This window comes from Pan troglodytes, chromosome X, assembly GCF_028858775.2.
Source record: "Pan troglodytes isolate AG18354 chromosome X, NHGRI_mPanTro3-v2.0_pri, whole genome shotgun sequence".
Lineage (NCBI taxonomy): Eukaryota > Metazoa > Chordata > Mammalia > Primates > Hominidae > Pan > Pan troglodytes.
In genome coordinates, this window is record NC_072421.2 from 150,975,180 (window position 1) to 150,993,978 (window position 18,799).

General features: G+C 57.8%; 1 protein-coding gene across 8 annotated transcripts in view; it reads left to right on the plus strand.

Moving 5' to 3' along the window:
* The first annotated feature begins 8,247 nt into the window (after positions 1–8,247).
* ATP2B3 (ATPase plasma membrane Ca2+ transporting 3) overlaps positions 8,248–18,799 on the plus strand; it is a 65,340-nt gene continuing 54,788 nt past the window's right edge. For 2 of the 8 annotated variants that reach the window (XM_016944507.3, XM_016944505.3), the window contains exon 1: positions 8,248–8,482. The gene's annotated coding sequence lies outside the window, so the exon portion shown is untranslated. The remainder of the gene's footprint in view (positions 8,483–18,799) is intronic. The other 6 variants (XM_016944502.3, XM_054677033.2, XM_016944504.4 and 3 more) reach the window with 4 other exon arrangements.

Here is an 18,799-nt window from a genome sequence, read left to right on the forward strand (position 1 = left end):
GCTCCGTGCGCTGCTCCTGTGGCGGCCTGGCCTCTCCGTGCCCCTCCTGGCCCTTGGGCTCCTTGCCCTCAGAAGAGGGGCCCCGTCACCCTCAGAAGAGGGGCCCCGTCACCCTCAGGTCTGGGCTAGCCTGGACTAGGGAGGTTTCCCCTCCCTTCTAGACACTTCCATGGCCCCAGCTGTCCTGAGACGCGGCTCCAGAATCCAACCAGGCCTGAATGGCACCTGCCCTCTCAGCGTGGAGCGTTTGCCAAGAGCACGCCGACTGCAGGGCGCCAGGCTAGAGCCTGGAAATCTAAGCGGGGCCCGGCCTGCCCAGCTCCATGGAGTCTAGAGTTCACAACGAGGCACCGCCAAAACCCAGGGGGTGACACAGGAGGGAAGGGGCCCCATGGAGCCAGGGCAGGGTGCTGTGTGCACCCACTTGCACTGGCCTGGCCTTGGCTCCCCTGCTAGCCCCCTGGCAGGTGACACTGTGTGTAGGCAGAGCCGAGCCTGGGCTGCAAGGCATTCACACACACGCAGCATCCAGAGAGAGGATCCAGGTCAGGGCCGGGAAAGCCTGCATGCTGGGGACACAGGTCGTCCCGGAAAGGACAGCTTGGAGGGGGACAGTCCCCAGAGCAACGCTACCGCCTGTGACTTTCCTTCAGCCCTGCACGAAGAGCCTCAGAGCAGGTGGCGGGACCTGGGGCTTCCCTGGGCAGCCCAGGCTCCCAACGGAAATAGAGTGGGCAGGGCCCGCGTGAATGGCAGCCTGGCACTGCGTGTTGGCTCCTCACACATAACTGCGTCTTTATGGCTGGACTGGCACTGGCGCACTGGCATCCCCAGGTTTCTCCTTTCTGGGATAGGAGGTGCCACACAGTGTGGTGGCCCAGTGATAGAATGTCACCATCAGCATCACAGCACTATTCTGGGCCATGTGCTCTACGGCCCGGCAATGTCTGCTGAGCTGGGCAGGCATGGTGCAAGGGAACTGGGCAGGGGCCAGGAGTCAAGGCTTCGGGCAAGTCCCCTCGCTGGCTGGGAGGAGGGGCAGCCAGCGCCACGGCCTGGCAGAGATGGAAAGATGGGGCTTCCGCCCATTCATCTGTGAGTGGGTCTTGGGGCATTGGCTCTGTGTTCAGTGGGTCCAACACAGCCCCCGTGAATCTGTCCACTCTTCCTGCCTCGCTCCCATCCTCCCTGTGCCTCCTTTCCTCTCTGTCTCCCTCTCATTTCATGCACCTTCATCACACCTGTCCTCTGCGTGTCCCAGCTCAGGGATGCAGCTCAGGGATGCAGCTCAGGGATGCAGTGTGGGTGGAGGACAAGCTAGTGGGATGAATGTGATATGGGTGGTCAGTGCAGAGGAAGGCATCCTGCAGGCTGCGTGCTTAGCCCACACAGCAGGGGGTGCCCTGCAGGCAGCACACACTCTGCCTGGACTGGAGTGCCAAGCCCCCCAGGCAGGAGCCCAGAGCTGGACAGGGTCACAGCCTGCAAGGGCTTCTGGGTCGTGGTGGAAGGTGAGCTCCATCCTCAAAGCAGTTGGTCCTGACCACAGTGTGAAGATGAATCACATAGCCTCACTCTACCGCCAAGTGTGGGAAAAACTATTAGCTAATACTAGCCAAGGTGAGACTGATTTGGGCTTAAAAAAGAAAATGGCTAGGCGTGGTGGCTCACGGCTGTCATCTCAGCACTTTGGGAGGCCAAGGCAGGAAGATTGCTTGAGGCCAGGAGTCCAAGACCAGCCTGGGCAACATAGTGAGACCCCATCTCTAAAAAAGAAAAAACTAAAAAATTAGCTAGGCATTGTGGCACACGCCAGTGGTCCCAGCTGCTCAGGAGGCTGAGGTTGGAAGATCATTTGTGCCGGGGAGGTTCTCCCGGCAAGCTGCCAATCCCCCACATTTACTTGCAAGTGACTTGGAAAGTAGGACTGTGCTCAGGGCCCCAGCTGTGGCACAGGAAGGCCTAGGGTGGACAACGGCTGGGCTGCAAGTTCCAACCGATCTTTGCTTGAGTAGGGTCCCCTGAACTTGGTGACAGATTGGGTGTAGTGTGAGAACGGGGTTGGTTGTGATGCTCCGTGGCCTGGAGAGGGGAAGGGGACCCTGAGGACCACCACCTGACGGCCAGGAGCATTCCGGAGCTGCTGGAAGGCAGCAGGCGTGGGCTTACACACGTACACACACACATGCACGAACACACGTGCACACGCACACAAATGCGTGCACAAACACACGCACACATGCACACTTGAACACACAAACACAAGCACACAGAAACAAACATATGCCGCACAAACACATGTGCACACAAACACACACAGCAATGAAGGTCACAAAGCCGCTTCCTCGGGGAGTGGCTGTGGAGGGCACAGGGCCGCCGTGGGGCCGTTTCTCAGCATTTGCTGCAGGTCAGGTGCCTTCTGGGCACAGCAGGGCCCAGCGGGAGCCTAAGCCGAATCCACTGCTACGGTTTAGACGAGTCCGGGCTTGTCAAAGGGGCAGCGAGCCAGACCTTGGCAGGCTGGGCCCACGATGCGGGCAGGACCCCTGAGGGACACGACCCCTCCTTGGAGGGCTGCAGGGGCAGGTGGCAGGCCTGGGAGCCAAGTCAGAGGGGCTGCCCTGAGGACTTGGCAGTGGCCTGGTCTCCAGGCTCTGCTCCCACAGGCTCCAGCTCTAGTCTCAGGAGGCAGGGACCACAGGAAGAGGCCAAGCCCCTGCCAGCCACTCTGAACAGGCAGGGCAGGGCACCATCGCCAGCAGAGAGACCTTGTCTCCCTCAGCTTCTGGGAGGGCACAGCCTCTCTGGCGCCCTGGAGAACCCTGGGCAGCCTGGGTGCTGAAAGGCCCTGATGCCTGCTGCACAGGGGCAGCCAGGGCCCAGGCAGGAGTGCCCAGGGGACTGTGCTGGAGCTGCACTGGCAGGAGTCATGCCCAAAGAGCCATCTCTGTCTCTCTCTCTCACACACACACAGACATACTCTCACACTCACATACACTCACACAACACTCATACACACACTCACAAACACACACACACTCACACTCACACATGCTCGCACTCACACACACTCAAACTCATACTCTCACTCACACACTCACACAATCACACTCACACTCACTCACACACACTCACACTCACATATTCACACTCACACACTTGCTCTCATGCACACTCACCCACACACACTCACTCTCTCACACACACTCCCACTCACTCACACACACTCACACACACCCACACACGTGCTCACATACACTCATGCCCACAGCCACTCACACCCACTCACACACTCACACTCACACCCCCACACACTCACACACACACTCTGCATCGCCAGCCAGCTTTCCAGAACCACCAGGCGTGGATGTACTCAAGCCAAGCAGCCCAAGAAGCCTGAGTTGTGCTGTGGACAGGGCTCTGCCGAGCTGGAGCTCCTCGGTGGCCCAGCTGGGGCTTGGATGAGTGGCCCGAGGCCACTGTCATGGATAACCACAAACCGGGTGGCTCACCACAGAGGACATGGACCCTCTCCCAGTCCTGGAGGCCAGAAGTCCAAATCCAGGTGTCTCAGGGCCACACTCCCCCCAGAAGCTCTAGGGAAGGCTTCTTCCTGCCTCTCCCAGCCCCGGAAGGCTCCAGGCGTCCTGGACTTGTGGCCACCTCACTCCACTTTGCCTCTGCAATCACATGGTTTCTTGTGTGGGGGGGTACATGTGTGTGTATATGTGCAATGTGTGTGTATGTGTGTGTTTCTGTGAGTGTATGTGTGGGTATGCGTGTGCATATGTGTGTGGGTGTGTATGAGCATGTTCGTGTGTATGTATGTGTGGGTGACTGTGTATGTGTGGGGTGTCTGCATGTGTATGTGTGCAATGTGTGTGTATGTGTTTCTGTGTGTGTATGAGTGTGTCTTGTGTGTGCATGTGTATGACTGTGTGCATATGTGAATGTGTGTGACGATGTGTGTGTATGTGGGGGTGTGCATATGTGTGCATGTGTGTGTTTCTGTGTGTGTGTCTGCGCATGGATGTGAGTGTGTGCATGTGTGTGTGTTTCTGTGTGTGTCTCTGTGCATGGATGTGAGTGTGAGCATGTGTGTGTTTCTGTGTGTGTGTCTGTGCATGGATGTAAGTGTGAGCGTGTGTGTGTTTCTGTGTGTGTCTCTGTGCATGGATGTGAGTGTGAGCATGTGTGTGTCTGTGCATGGATGTGAGTGTGAGCGTGTGTGTGTGTTTCTGTGTGTGTGTCTGTGCATGGATGTGAGTGTGAGCGTGTGTGTTTCTGTGTGTGTGTCTCTGTGCATGGATTTGAGTGTGAGCGTGTGTGTGTGTTTCTGTGTGTGTCTGTGCATGGATGTGAGTGTGAGCGTGTGTGTGTGTTTCTGTGTGTGTGTCTCTGTGCATGGATGTGAGTGTGAGCGTGTGTGTGTTTCTGTGCATGGATGTGAGTGTGAGCATGTGTGTGTGTGGGGGGGGGATAACCCAGGATAACCCACATCTCAAGATTCTTCACTTGACGGCATCTGCAAAGACCCTATTTCCAAATAAGGCTGCATTCCGGTTCCGGGGGTTGGGACATGGACACATCGGTGGGGACATTTTTAGCCTGCCCCTGGGCTGCAAGTGGACACGGGCTTTGCCCCTGAGGCCTTGGGGAAGGGGCTGGGACCTCAGCCAGGGAGACAGTGGGCATGAGAAGACGGGATGGGGGCCCCAGGCCCAGCCAAAGGGGTCCTCACTTCAGAGCTGGCCAAGGAGCTGCTGTCCCAACAGTGGCAGGAGGGACCTGGGCAAGGAGGGGGCATGGCCCAGAGGCCTGGGAGAGGAGGGACCTGGTGACTGGGTAGGGGCCAAGGAGCCAGGAGAGAAAGCAGTTGTGGGAGGGGAGCGGGGACTGAAGGGGCTGGAGGCAGGTGAGGAGAGAGAGGGGTGAGAGTGGGGATGAGGCGGCCAGGTGGGGCGGTGGGCAGCCGCTGAGAGCAGGGTGCTCTCTGTGGCTTTTGTTTCCCAGGCAGTCGTCGGCAATGTGGGAGAGTGGGGTGGGGACGGAGGCCTGGCGTGCCCTAAGGAGGCAGGTCCAGGGCATGGTGGGACAGGCTGGCTTGGGACCTGGGAGGGAGCTGGGAAGCAGAGTGGTCTGGGCCTCCCTGGGTTTGGCTCCCTAAGTACTCCCAGTGCAGAGGACAGGACTTGGTGTATGGGAGAACTTTCTAGCAAAGCTCCCACCTCTTTACTGATGGAGGACCCAAGAGGGGCTGGCCGGTGAGCAAGGATCACCAGTGACACTGGCAGCATTTGCCTGGCACTCAGGTGTCCTCATTCCCAGGCCTGGGCCCTCCCTCTCAGCCTCAGGGCTCTGGGCTGGGAACCAACAGACACAAACCACAGAGAAAGGACCATCCCCTTACCTGGCCATTAGCTGTTTAGGGGCCACAATTTGCTGAGGACTAGGGACTTCCATGACACTTTGTTCCTTGGCCATCTGACCTTGGCCTCAGTGGGACTCATCACAAAGGTAGGCACCATGGCCAACTCTTGGCTGGATTAGCCATGAGCAGTGCCCTGGGGGCCCGGGGGAGGAGGCAAAGTGGTGGGGCAGGTAGCCCCTGCCTCAGATTTTCTCCCCTGAACTTGCTTCTTCCCCCTGGCCAGAGAGGGCCTGTGCAGAGTCTGGGGTCAGAGAATAGGGAGGGGAGATGCATAAACACGCAACCCAGGCAGCAGCTGCTCCAAGCTCAGGGAGATTCCCCCATGTGGATAGCAGCCATCAGTTAAATGAACAGCCTCCATCCCTCAGTATGTTCCCTGGTCACCGAGGGAAGACAGTGACGCAGCCCAAAGGGACTCTTCTCTCTGCTTGTCAGCTCTCACAGCCACTCCAAAGCCTTTAAGTGTGGGTCTCCCCAGCCCCACGCCTGCCCCCCCAGAGCTGCCCACACATGTCTGCTAAGAGGTGCTTGTCTTCAGCCAGGCCCCACCCCTTGCCCAAGGGATGCTCCTGCTGGGGGCCACGAAAGGAGGCCAGCTCAGCAGCCTGCTTCTACCTTTGCTCACTCCAGAGCAGGGCCCTTGGGCCTGGGATGGAAGGACATGACCCCAGGGAGCCTGCCACAGTGTGGGAGGCCAAGAAGGAACATGGCCTGAATGCGCTGGGGAAAGGAGCTCCTCTGCCCTCCTGTGGTGCCTGAGGGCATGGGGGCAGCTGGTCTCCCGGCCAGGGGCCAAAGTCCAGCTTACAACCTGCTCCGGGTGGGATCCAGTGCCCTCTGGGCCTCCACTTCCCCATCTGGAATGTGGGCTAGTAAGAGGAACGACTCCAAGATGGCAGGGCTCTCGCGAAATGGCCAGAACTTAGCTCATGATAAGTTTCCAGCATCATTGGGGCTTGCCTCAGTCTTGATTTTTCCCATTCGGGGCCATGGGAAGTCACAGGCTGTGTGTGTGTGAGAAGGGGGTGTCCCCATGGCGGCTCTGGGCCCTGAGGAGCACACGCCCCAGGCTCAGGAAAAGCTGCCTCAGAGTTGGAGTGGAAGGGGACTGCGGGAGTGTGCAAATGAATATGTGTGAGAGTGTGAGTGTGGGTGCAAACCGAGTGGGGAGTGTGTGTGTGAGTGTGACTGTGAGTAACTGTGTGTGAGTGTGTGTGTATGTATGTGCCCATGTGTGTGCTCACTGGGTAAGTGTGTGAGTTGTGTAGGTGTGAGAGCATGTAAATATGTGTGAATCATTGTGTAACTCTGTGGGCCACCGAGCTTGTGTGGGTGAGGGTGAGTGAGCACATATGACTGTGAGGATGTGTCTGCGTGAGATTGTGAGTGTGTGCATGAGTGTGTGTGTGTGTAAGTAGGTGAGTGAGCATGAGTTCATGCATATGAGCAGGTGTGAGTATGTGTGCGTGCATGTGAGTGGGTGTGAGTAAGCATGTGTGAGCGCACACGTGACCAGGTGTATGAGTGTGTGTGTGTGTGTGTGTATGCGCGCGCGCGAACCTCAGCCCACACTGAGAAGTGCCAGGGGCTTGGCCCTGGCTCTGGGATGCCAGATCTCACTGGCTTTCCACGGAACCAGCTGCTTCCTGTGGAAGGGAGGGGCAGTCTGTGGGGGTTGTGACAGTTCCCGGGTCTCAGGGGCAGCAGAACCTTTCTGTCCTTTTGGTCCCTAGCACAGTGGTGCCTCCTCAAAGAGGCCTTCCCTGAGCCGCCAGCAGCCTCTTTCATGGCTCCCCATCAATGGGGTTCCATAGCTCTGACCCCAGCGGCGTGAGCGCATTTGCCATCCGACGGCCACTCCCTGCTTTGTGGTCCCTGCTGTGTCCCCAGTGTTCAGCTCTGGTCTGGCACACAGCATGTCCAGGGCCCTCTTTGTCCAAGGCAAGAAAGAATTTGAGGCTGCGTCCAGGCCTCTTGCACCTGCCTCAGGCTCCCGCCCAGAGCCTCTACCTGTGCCCCAGCGAGCATTCTCTGCTCGCTGCTCAGAATGCTGGCAAAGGCCGGCCCTGGGGTCAGAGGCCTCCACTGCCCCTGGAGCTGGGAAGCCTGGGGGTCCACCGGCAGGCACGGGGGTCTCTTTCCAGGTAGGTGGGAACGCGTGCTTGTGGGTGTGGACAGGTGTCTGCACTGGGGTTTGTCTGTGTGTCTGTCTCCACTCACACCGGGGATGTATGTGCCCCTGCGTGTCTGTCTCTGGTGCCCACCTGTGTGCAGTCTCTGTGTTCTGCCTAACGGTGTTCCCGTGATAACCGACGGTGAGGATCTCCGGTAAGCGCCGCTTCCTCTGGGAAGACGCATTTCGACGCCCGTACTCTCAACAGGTAATGGAGTTTGCAGGAGACCACCAATGCCTTGGAGTCCACTGAGGCAAGACCCAAGGACCCCACGCTAAACATCAGCCACCCGGCTCTGTGCCCCATTTTACTGTTGGGGAGACGCACCTAGAGGGCAGGGTCTGGAGAGGTAGTGGCAGCCTCAGTCGCAAGCTCAGGGTGCTCTCTCTGCACTCACAGGTGCCATGGTCCCCCAGTTTCCATCCCCACCCACCCCCACTCGGCCAGTGCCCTTTGGGGGCAATGCCAGGCCAGGAAGGGCGGGCACCCTCGCGCGTCCTGGGGACAGAAGGGCGCGCACCGGGCGCGTAGCTCCTGAGCCCCGAGGCCCCTGCGCTGCGCACCGCCCCCCGCGCCCGCTCCTTCCTCCCTCCCTCCTCCTCACCCAGCTCCCTCCCCCTCCCCCCTCCCTCCCTCCGCGCTCAGAGCTGCGGTTGGAGCCGAGCGCGCCGCGTCGCCCGCCGCCGGTGCAGAGCGTGGGGAGCACTCGGCCGCAGCCCTCGCCCGCCGCAGAGGGTCGCGTCCCGCGCCGCCGGCCAGGCCGCCCCGTGCCCAGGCCTTTCCATCCTTGGAGCGGATCGTTGCCCGCCTGACGCCCGCCCGCAGCGACAGCGCCCGCCGGAGCCGAGGCCGCGGCGGCGGCCGTGCCCATGCCCGGGTAAGTGGTGCTCTGGGCGCGCGGGCGCCGCCGGGGTGGGCGCGGGCGCGGCGCGGGCACAGGCGCGGGTGGGGATGGGAGGATGACCCGGCAGGTGGTGCGGCGGCAGGTAGGGGGACACGGGTCCCCGCCCGAGGCACCTGAGCCCCGCGCCGGGCCTGCGTGTCCTTGCGGCACTGCGGCCGCGCGTCACCCCGGGGCCCCAGGCCGGCGGGCAGCGCCCCGCACCCTGCACCCTGCGCCCCGCATCGCGCGCGCACGCGCATCCGTGTCTGAGGAACAAGGCCCTTGGGGGCTGCGGGCCGGGGCTCAGGGTGGGCACAGCCGGGGGCGCGGGATCTGGGCCGGGAGCCCGCCAGTGCGCACGCACCTTCCCGGAGCCTCGGGCACCCCCTCCCCCCCCGCGCCCTCACACTGTATCATCCTTCCCCTCTCGCGTTCCCACACCGTTCCCCGCACGCCCACGCGGCTGCCCAGCAGACCCCACTGCGGTCATGGGCAGTGCCCACGAGAAGCCGCCCGGGGCCGCACTTAGGTAACTTCTCCATCCCTCCAGGAACAGCTGTCTCCCCCTCCTCGCCTGTGTGACCTTGGCCAGCCAGCTTTTCCTGTGGCCGCCTCCGTTTTCTCACGGGTGAAAGCTCTGGCTTTAAGATTCTGGAATTTGGAATGGCAGGTGCCGCATCTCCCAGAGCATGAGACGATGGGCTTCTCTCTCTGTGACCTGGTGTCCTTCCTTCTGCTGGCCCTTCTGGGGGTTGGTGGCTCAGCCAGCCGGCTGAGGAGGGGTGGGAGGCAGGGCAGGGGCATGGCGCCGGGGCAGGTCAGAACTGGAGGGAGTCTTGGAGAGCCCGCGGTGAGGGCTCCATGAGGGTTTAGGAGAGACTGTGGAAATGCTCCTTCGCTCACTCAAGGGGCAGGGAAGGGACCAGAATTCCTCAACTAGATGCTTGCCATTTCCTGGCGAGGTCATATAACTTTCAAAGATGAAGCCCAGGGCCTCCGACCTCAAAGGAGTCCCTGTCTGCTGAAGGATCAAGTCCAGCCTGTCCCCAACTGGCCCCCCCATCCTGAATTCCACTGGCACCCTAAACGTCAGCCGACTTCCCCTGGCTGACTTGGGCACCAGTCTGGCAGGCACCCCCTGCACCTCCTCCCCTCCTTTGCCCACTAGGATCTGTGCCCTCACCCCCTGCCATTGCCCCTCACTAGTCAGTGACCATCTTAAGGCAAGGACTGGCTCTTCATTTGCACAGGCCTGGCACAGAGTGGGCACCTGGTTTCTGCATGGCATATTCATGACCTTGACCTCACTGAATCTGCAGACTCACTGAACAGGAGAGGCAAGGCCTGGATTTTTGTCCCCATTTTTCAGATGGGATCATTGAGGCCCCCAAGAGGAGAAGCGATTCAGCCCTGAATTGAGGCCCCTTCCTTCATGAGCAGATGGCTAGGGACATTCCTATGAACCTGGTGGGGCAGGGAGGCGGGGAGAGGTTATCGTAATAATCAAAGACCAGCCCCACTTCCTGAGCTCCATCTGAGTCTCACCTCAACCACACGAGTGAATGGCTGTTTTCATCCCCAACCCCCACCCCCCGCCGCCACTTTTCACAGATGAGGAAACCGAAGCCATGTGGCTCATTAAAGGGGCACTGGGATGCGGAGGAGAGGGCTGGGGATGCCTGGGCCCCTGTGGGACACAGCTGAGACCCAGCAGAGGGTCCCAGGGTGAGGTCAGCCCCTCAAGTCTGCGCCATCGGAACGGGCTGGGAACTTGTGGTCCCTGGCCATTGATTGTCACTGCTGCAGGCCCCGAGGCGGGGGACAGCCAAGGACACAGCCAGTCTCCATCAGCTCCACCTGGGCCGTGCCCAGCACAGCCAGGTGGTTTGAGTGCAGGAGTAGGCATGCTCTCACACAGCAGGGGGTAACGGGCAGATGGAAGTGGGGCGGGCGTGGGAGGGGGCCTTGCACAGAGCCAGAAGGAGAGCCGGTCCCTGAGGAAGGAAGCCCCTAAGGCAAAGAGCATGCCAGGGGACAGCCACAATGCCAGGTGATGGAGATGCCCCAATCGGCCCCCAAGGGGCAAGGAAGGGGCCAGAGGAGGCTCGTGTGGGTGCCTGGGGCTTCAGCGACAGCAGCCCCTTACCTGATGGTCTTTGTGACCTTGGCCAAGTCCCTTCTCCATTCCAGATCCAGGGAGGGTGGGGGTGGGCCTGGGGGAGCTGGAGCTTCAGAGGTTGAATCATTTACTAGCGGGAGAAGCCAAGCCTGTGAGTCAGTGAGTGCTCTCCATCCCAGAACGTCTGCTCCCAGCCCAGGGATGCAGCCACGGAGTGCCGGGGTCAGCCGTGGAGGACCCTCTGAGAATGTCTTGTGGAAAGGGGCGCCTTGCCTGCCCGGTAGACAGGATGAGGGCACCCCAGAGCCCCAGGGGCTTCTGAGAGCTGAGTACCCTCTGGGCCTCTTGCAGCCAGCAGAGCCAGGCAGAGCTTCTTCTGGCCTTTTCACCTCCTCCCCCACCTCACAGAGCAAGTCATCAGCACATATGAACTCCCCTCTGATTTTAAACTGATGGCTTGTGTATTTCACCAATGGCCACTGTCTCCATCAGTGGTCAGTAGCACATCAAGTAATGTCAACAATGATAATAGTTATAATGGCAGTCACTTTATGTCAGACACTGAGTGCTGCACAGACATTTCCTTGCCCACTTAATTGAAACAACAACAAATGATTGCAAGTGCTGTTATCCCCATTTTGCATTGAGGCTGAGGCCCAGAGAGGCTAGGTAACTTGCCCAAGGTCACACAGCCAGTAGGTAGCAAATCCAGGGCTGGAATGTAGTCCATCAGGCTCCGGAGTCTGGTCTGTGCTTGTAGCCATTAGTTCCTGTATCTCCAGAAGTGTGTGCGGAAGTCAGCAGAGTAGAGTGTGGTTCGTGTGAACTCACTGTCTCGGGTACTCCCAGCCTTGTGGGCTGAAGCCGGGGATTCTTGGGAAGACCTTGCAGCTCAGAAGCTGAGCCACCTGCACCTCTGCCCCATCTACCCACTGAGAGAAATGGACAACAGGTGGATTTATATCAATCTCCAGCAACTCAGGGACCGGTTTAGCTTTGCATTCATGGCCCCTTCAGGGCACCCGGAAGCACTGGCAGTGCACGTAAATGGCAGCTGATAGATGGGGACCTGTGCCATGGTACTGAAGGCAAACACTTCCCTCTAAGCCTCTTGCTGTGACTTTGCAGCAAGCTCCCCAGCAACGCCCCGGGCTGGGTATGCCAGGCAGAGACCTGGAGCATGCACAGGGCTCCTCCCTTCCCCGCCCTGGCTAAGCTGGCAGAAGCCAGGCCAAGCAGCGCCAGGCTGGAAAGCCCTCCCCTGCCTGGGCTCCTTCTGTTGGGTGGGCGGTGCTGGCAGTGGGCCTGGGAGCCTGCGGAGAAGGATCAGAGCCACGCATCACTGGGGCAGAGGGAAGCAGGCTCTCAAATGCAGGGGAATTCGGGCATCCTGGACTGCCCAAGGTTGGGAAGGGGACAAGTCCAAGGTCACATGGCTGAGTAGGTGGCAGGACTTGAATCAGAGCAACAAGGCAAGGGTGGAAATGCCAATGGTTGGGGAATCTTGGGACTGGCAGGACTCTTTTAGAGCACGAGGAGGTTTCCGGAGTCTTGGTTCCAAATCAAAGTTGTACAAAGCGAGTATGTCCGTGTCCTTGAAGAGCACCTTATTTAAAGGGGTCCTGAGCCAGCCTCTCTTGTTCTGTAGGTGGGTCTCTCAGTAACCGAGCAACCATTTTATTCCAGTGAGAAGTTCTCCCCTGAGGCCACAGGCTCGAGGCACTTTCTCCAGCTGCACTGTCCAAGCAGCGATTTTATTAGAATGCACTTCCTCAGGTGCACCAGCCACATTTCAAGGGCTCAGGAGCCACCCAAGGCTGGTGGCTACCGTCACAGGCAGTGCAGAGAGAGAACATTTCCATCACTCCCGAATGCTCTGTCACACAGAGCTGCTCTACAGGAAATGGAAACCCAAGTCCTCACATGGACCCTGAAGCCACCTCCCACACCCACTCCCTGGTGGCACAAGGCCACTAATGCAGCAGCTTGGGCTCCCCCAGAGAAGCATCCTGAAGAGAAGCCCCAAAGAGGGCTGACTGCTCACAGAAATTTGAAGAGGTGTTCTGTGATGGGACAGGCTCCAGTCTGAGAGCTTAACAGGCAGGGACAGAAAGTGCCAGGCTGGGCTTGAACGGGTCGTTCCTCAGAATGGATGAGTGCATTCTATTGTCAGAATGGCGCCAGCTATGCCAGGGGGCCACATCTTATTGATGTGATGGGCATGAGGGACACTGCCCTGGTTCACTGTGTGCCAGGCTCTGTGTTTGCTTCAGGGGAGACGACGGAAAGCAAAAAGCAAACGCAATGCCCTTCCTGCCCTCCTGGAGCCTTTGTGCTTTGCTCAGTGTTCACCAAAGTAAGAGTGCAAACCTGGCTGGGGCCGGGAGGATGGACTGAGGCCACGAGGCCAGCCGGTATCTCCCAGGGCTCGGGTCCACAACCTGAGTCCCCGCCCATGCTGCCCTGACCCCGCCTCCTCAGGTAGCCACACGTGGCTGGTGGCTACCATATGGGACAGTGCAGAGACTCCGGGATGTACTGTCACACAGAGCTGCTTTAGAGCAAATGGAGACCCGAGTCCTCACACGGACCTAGACACCCCCCGCCAAGCCCACTGCCCCATGCCTCCTTGGAAGGCGGTGGCCAAGCATGTACTCTCCAGGGGCTGCGCAGATACCTAGACAAACACAGACCAGGGAGGAGGGAAAGGGCCTCTGTCCCAGCAGCTCACCGTGCTGTGGGGGATGCCCAGACCTCGCCTCGTGCTGACTCCAGTGGCCCTAGCACACCCAGCATGGGGCAAAAACCAGATCCGGCCACCGCCTGGTCCTTATTAGGCCCCACCATATGCCCAGCGCGCTGCATGTGCTCAGGAAACAGCAGGGAGGAGACGTGGGTTGTTTTTTTTTTAATTGATTTCTTCCTATTTAAAAACAATACTCTTAATATGCTCTCTACAGGAAACGTATAAAACACAGAGAAGTCTAAAATGTAGTAAAGCCATCCTATCATGCAAATGTAAATCCAACATCTCCATTTGATTCATTTCACATTGCTGTCATTATACCATGGGCTCAATTGTGTAATCTGTTTTTTACTTCACATAAGCATTTTCTTTATTAATATAATCCCTTCCTAAATGAATGGTTTTTTTCAAAATGGTTATACTTTAATTTTTTAAGATTATAAAAGCAGTAAGTGCTTATTGCAAAAAGAAAGAATGATCTTGAACCATGCAAAGAAGAAATTTGATCATTCAACAGTTATTTACCAAGCACCCGGGATGTATCAGGCAGCCTTCAGTAATTACAATTTTTAATGGCTGAATAATATTCTCCCAAGAGATTGTAATTCGCTTAATTATTTGGCTATTTTTGGAAACCCAGGCAGTCAGATTTATTTTGCTCTTATACGTGAGCTCTGCTGAGGAGCCTCTGTCCTGAGGAGAGGGCCCAGGCAGAGGTATCTTCTGCCAAATTGTTCTCCAAAAGGGCTTTTTCATCGCACTGCATGGTGTCGCTCACTGCAACCTTGCCAGCATTAGATATTTTAATCAAACAAATTGTCATAAGTATCTAGGTCAAAAATATGTACTTTACTTTATATGTCTTTAATTGCTGATGAGGGGGCACGTTTTTCCTCATGTTTATAAGTTGTCTTTTCCTTGTGAATTATCTGTTCCTCCCTTCATTTTTTTTTTTTTTTTTTCCTGAGACAGTCTCGCTCTGTCACCCAGGCTGGAGTGCAGTGGCGCGATCTCAGCTCACTGCAACCTCCACCTCCAGGGTTTGAGCCATTCTCCTGCCTCAGCCTCCCGAGTAGCTGGGATTACAGGGGCCCGCCACCACACCCGGCTAATTTTTGTATTTTTAATAGACCCGGGGTTTTACCATGTTGGCCAGGCTGGTCTCAAACACCTCACCTCAGGTGATCCACCCACCTCGGCCTCCCAAAGTGCTGGAATGAAAGGCGTTTATTGAAGTCTTAGTGTTTCTTCTGCGGGCTTGAATAAACTGTATGCATGAAAAAACAGTGACAATTTAACAGATTTGTTGCAAATAATTTTTAAGACCTTTGTTCTTTGCCATTTTTTTTTTCATGCAAAAGGTAAACACTTTGTTGCTCACAATTATTTGTGATTTCTTCCATTGTTTCTAGGCTTAGAAAATCCCTTTCGGAAATTTGAGAGCTGTTCATTTCTGAGTTTTCCATGTGTCTTCGTGTGTGTGTGTCTGTGTGTGTGTGTGTGTGTGTGTGTGTGTGTGTATTGGGGTGGTGTAGTTGCATTTTTAAGATATTTAACTCTTTAATTTAGGGATTAGCAAGCTTTTTCTGCAAAAGGCCAGATGGTAAATAGATTTCCAGTTTGCAGGCCACATAGTCTCTGTCCCGACTACTCAACTCTGCATGGTAGCCTTCAAGTAGCCACAGACAATGCAAAATGAGGGGGTGAGGCTGTGTCCCAGTAAAACTTTATTCACAAGAACACTGGGCTGCCAGATTTGGCACTTAAGCTGTAATTTGCCAAACCTGTTGAATCCAAATGAGATGTGTCTTAGGGGATAGTTTGAGGTGAGGATCTAAGGTGCATCCTTTGCAGATTGCTAACCAGTTGTCCCCATCTCTAGTAGCAAATCGGTTGTTCCCTGGCTCATTTGCACGCACTGACACTGGTCTGCAGTCAGACCTGGTGCTGGCTGCCTGTCCTGACCCACGGGCCCATCTGTGTGCTGCCGTGCCGGTGATGTGTTTTTGCCTCTTGTACCTGGTATCATTTAATACCTGACCTGCCGGCCCCACGTCAGCAATCCTAAAGCTTGCTTCTCTGTCCAGTGGACTTCAGAACCACTTTGTCAAATCCCCCTTCCTCCCTCCCCGCCAAGATAAAGCACTGGGTGATACATTCTCTGGACATCCTCAGAGTTCCGAAGCCGCAGATGAGTCCGGTCCCCATGGGGTGGGGTGGCGGCTGGCTCTGTGCAGATGCTGTGGATTTGACTCTCCGCAGATGGGAGGCGGGTGTGGGCAGTACAGCGCCATCCTGAGTGAAGGCCCCCAGCTGAGGATAGCCAGACGGCCCTGGGAACGCCACAGCCTCCTGACTGAGAAACATGAAAACAAAGCCGGCAGTACAAGAGAGCGCGGGAGATTGGGAAGCCACTGTGGGCCGGCAGAAGATGACCTCAAATGACAGGACTTAGGCCTTTCTGCTGCTCTTTTGGAAATCACTGTCCTGACACTCAGAATTCCCTGCACTCCGGCATTTCAAATCAAACCCTGAACCGGGTTAAGGCGCATGGAGTGGCCGGTTCGAAACTGAACCTACATTCCCACAGATTGCGGGCCAGGGGTGTGATGGTGGCACAGGGCGTGACCAAATGGGAAGGGGCCCTTTCTCCAGATTGGACCAGCCCGGCAGTAACCGCTTGGCTCCCTCAAAGAGCAGCAGGGGCAGGAGAGTGTGTCCAGCCCCAATTCTCGGGCAGAGCAAGGGCTCACCAGGCACAAGGGTCCATTCCACCCCCCACCATGGGCCTCAGCTCCATTTCTCCTGGAAGCATCCAGGACCAGACACTGCCACATCTTGGCTTGGAGCCACAGGCCCAGGAGAGATGGGCTCAGGAGCAGCTGGTCCTGGCTCCTCTGGCTCCTGGGGTCTCTGGGTGCCCTCCTGTAGTCAGAGGGCGGCTGCCAGCAGATGGTCCCACGCCTGGTGCAGGAGAAGAGGGAGGGCTGTGGACGGGTAGGGCACGTCTCCCACCTAGTCTCGTCTCTCCCTCCTGGCCTGTGGTTCATCTGCCCACAACACTGTGACCAGCAGCTAGGCTTGGAAACCTCTGTCCTGGGGAGTGGAGCAAGAGTCCCCCCTTGTAACCCATCCATGGGGCCAGAGGGTAAGAATGCGCTGACCTGGGGGCCACTGCCCCAGACGCCTGCCCTGGTAGCCCCTAGGGAGGCACTCGTGGCTGTGTCTGTAGGTGGGATGGGGTGGGTCAGGGCTCCCAGGCCACCGCCTGGCCCTCTGCGCCCCATCCACCCTTCCCCGAAGGAGGAAGCTGGGCTATAGCACAATCGTGGGAGGGGGTATCTGAGATGGAGACGGGCAGGGTTGGGGTCTCCCCTAAGGGAGGAGGGGAGGGGGTGAGCACACAGAGCAGAAACCCACCCCTCCAGGTCCTGTCCCCAGCCCAGCTGTGCTCTCCCGGTGCCTTCCCAGTGGGGAGAGCGAGCATCTGTCCATGAGCACAGAGGGGGCGGGAGGAATGGTGCTGATGACAGATGACGATAAGAGGGTCAGGAACTGGAGGAGCAGCTGGTGGTGGGAGGGTAGGGGGAGCTGATGGGCTGTGGGGCGCACTGAGGGAGAGACTCGGAGCCCTGTGTTGGTGTTGGGTCCCGGCCTGAGAGGGGGCCTCTGCCTCTGCACTCCCTTCAGGCACTCCTGGAGCACGGCAGGAACTTGGTGGTGCTTCCTCTGGGCTTTGCTGGAAAAGCTTTGGGCTCGTATGCCGGGTTCCTCGCTCAGAAATAGTGTCTTAGGCAAAATTCAAAAATGAACCAGCAATGCTCAGTTCACGCGATTCAGACAGCAGCCAAGCCCTTGATGACCTTCGCGTCCTGCAGCCTCGGCTGCAGCTTCTGAGGTACCCTCTCTCTGGGCACCCTCGCCACTGGCTCTTCCTCCATCACCACATTTGGCAGCAGGCATCCTGCCCCCTCAGCTGGGGAGAGTGGCACGGATACTTCGGTGTGCTCGTTCCTTGGGTCTAGATCACAGAAGGGCAGGCTTGACTCCCATCTTCAGTTGGAGCCCCCATTTGGAGGTCTGCCTCCCAGATCCTTTTATTGGCCTCTGACCTTGTCACCAATGCATCCCCCCAGCCTGTACTCCCAAGGACTTTGGCCTGCTTCCAGAAACCAGGATGCCCTCTCTACTGCCCCTGCCAGGATTCCTAATGGGGCCCCATGGGACTCGTTCCCTAGGAGGACACGTGTATGTGTCCTGGTAGCTCCTTATTTAGTCACTGCCTGTCCAAGCTGGAAGGACTTAGTCCAGGGCCCACAGCCCCATGGCCTCCAGCTGCCTGTAATTTCCTTAATTACCTATTTAGGCCCTGACGGCTTCCGGTCCTCAGAGCTGGCTCCGAGATTGGAAGCGGGCTGGGACGGGCACCGAGGTACCACAGCAGAGCCGGGCCGACTTGGGGCACCTCTCCTCCCATCCACGTGCTCTCTGGCTATGAAGGGCTGGGAGGACAGGGACCCGGCTTCCCACTGGACCCCAAACACGACGTCTCTGTCCCTTTGTAGGCTAAAGTCTTTCACGCTGGCCACAGCCACAGCGTTTCTAGGTCCCCATGCCGTCCGTGCCTTCGGGGCTGCTGGGCAGGCCCGGGCTGGCAGGAGGGGCGTGGGGAGCACGTGGGGGCAGGGTAGTGGCTGGCCAGGCTCACGCTGCAATGCAGCTCGCACACCCGCTGTAATTGGATAATTAGTGTCATTATGCTTCCTGCTCCCTCGCTCTCTCCTTCTGCAGCTCTTGCCTTCTCTGGCAGGAAACAAATGACTGTCCCCCAACCCTCAGTGTAGACTTCTGGCCCCAATCACAAAGGGGCTTCCAACCTCCCCGTGGGATCCAGGGACACCCAGCATTGTGAGGGCCGCCTGTGTGGGAGACAGGAGCACTGCGGGAGTCCGGGCAAGCTTGGGGAAGCATCCAGAGAGGCACATGGGTTCAGCCCCCGGCCGAACGGAATGTTCTGGCTTCACCGGTCGAGCTTGGTCCTGACCTGTGAACTCTGGGGTCCAGCTGGAGTCCAGCTGAAGACTTCAGGACAAGCCTCGGGAGGGGAGCGTGTGGCGGGAGGGGCTGACTCAGCAAAGAGCATTGCCCTGCTCGGCTTCCTGGAGATCTCGTGGGCTTGAAGGAACCTCCGGGAAAATGGGCCCAGTCCCCTGGGGACCAGCCTCAGGGTGTGTGGGCAGGTGGAGCCCTGCCTTCTCACCAACCCAGCAAAAAGGAACGAGGACCATTTCGCAGATTAAAAAGTGAAGGCCCAGAGAGCTTGAGTGACCAAAGCCAGCACCCGCACTCTGGAACCCTGAGGTTGATGGGGACAGATTTCCTGTCCAGTCACTTTGCTGAACTCTTTTCATTGGTTCTAATCACTTGCTCGTTGCTTTTCTGGGCT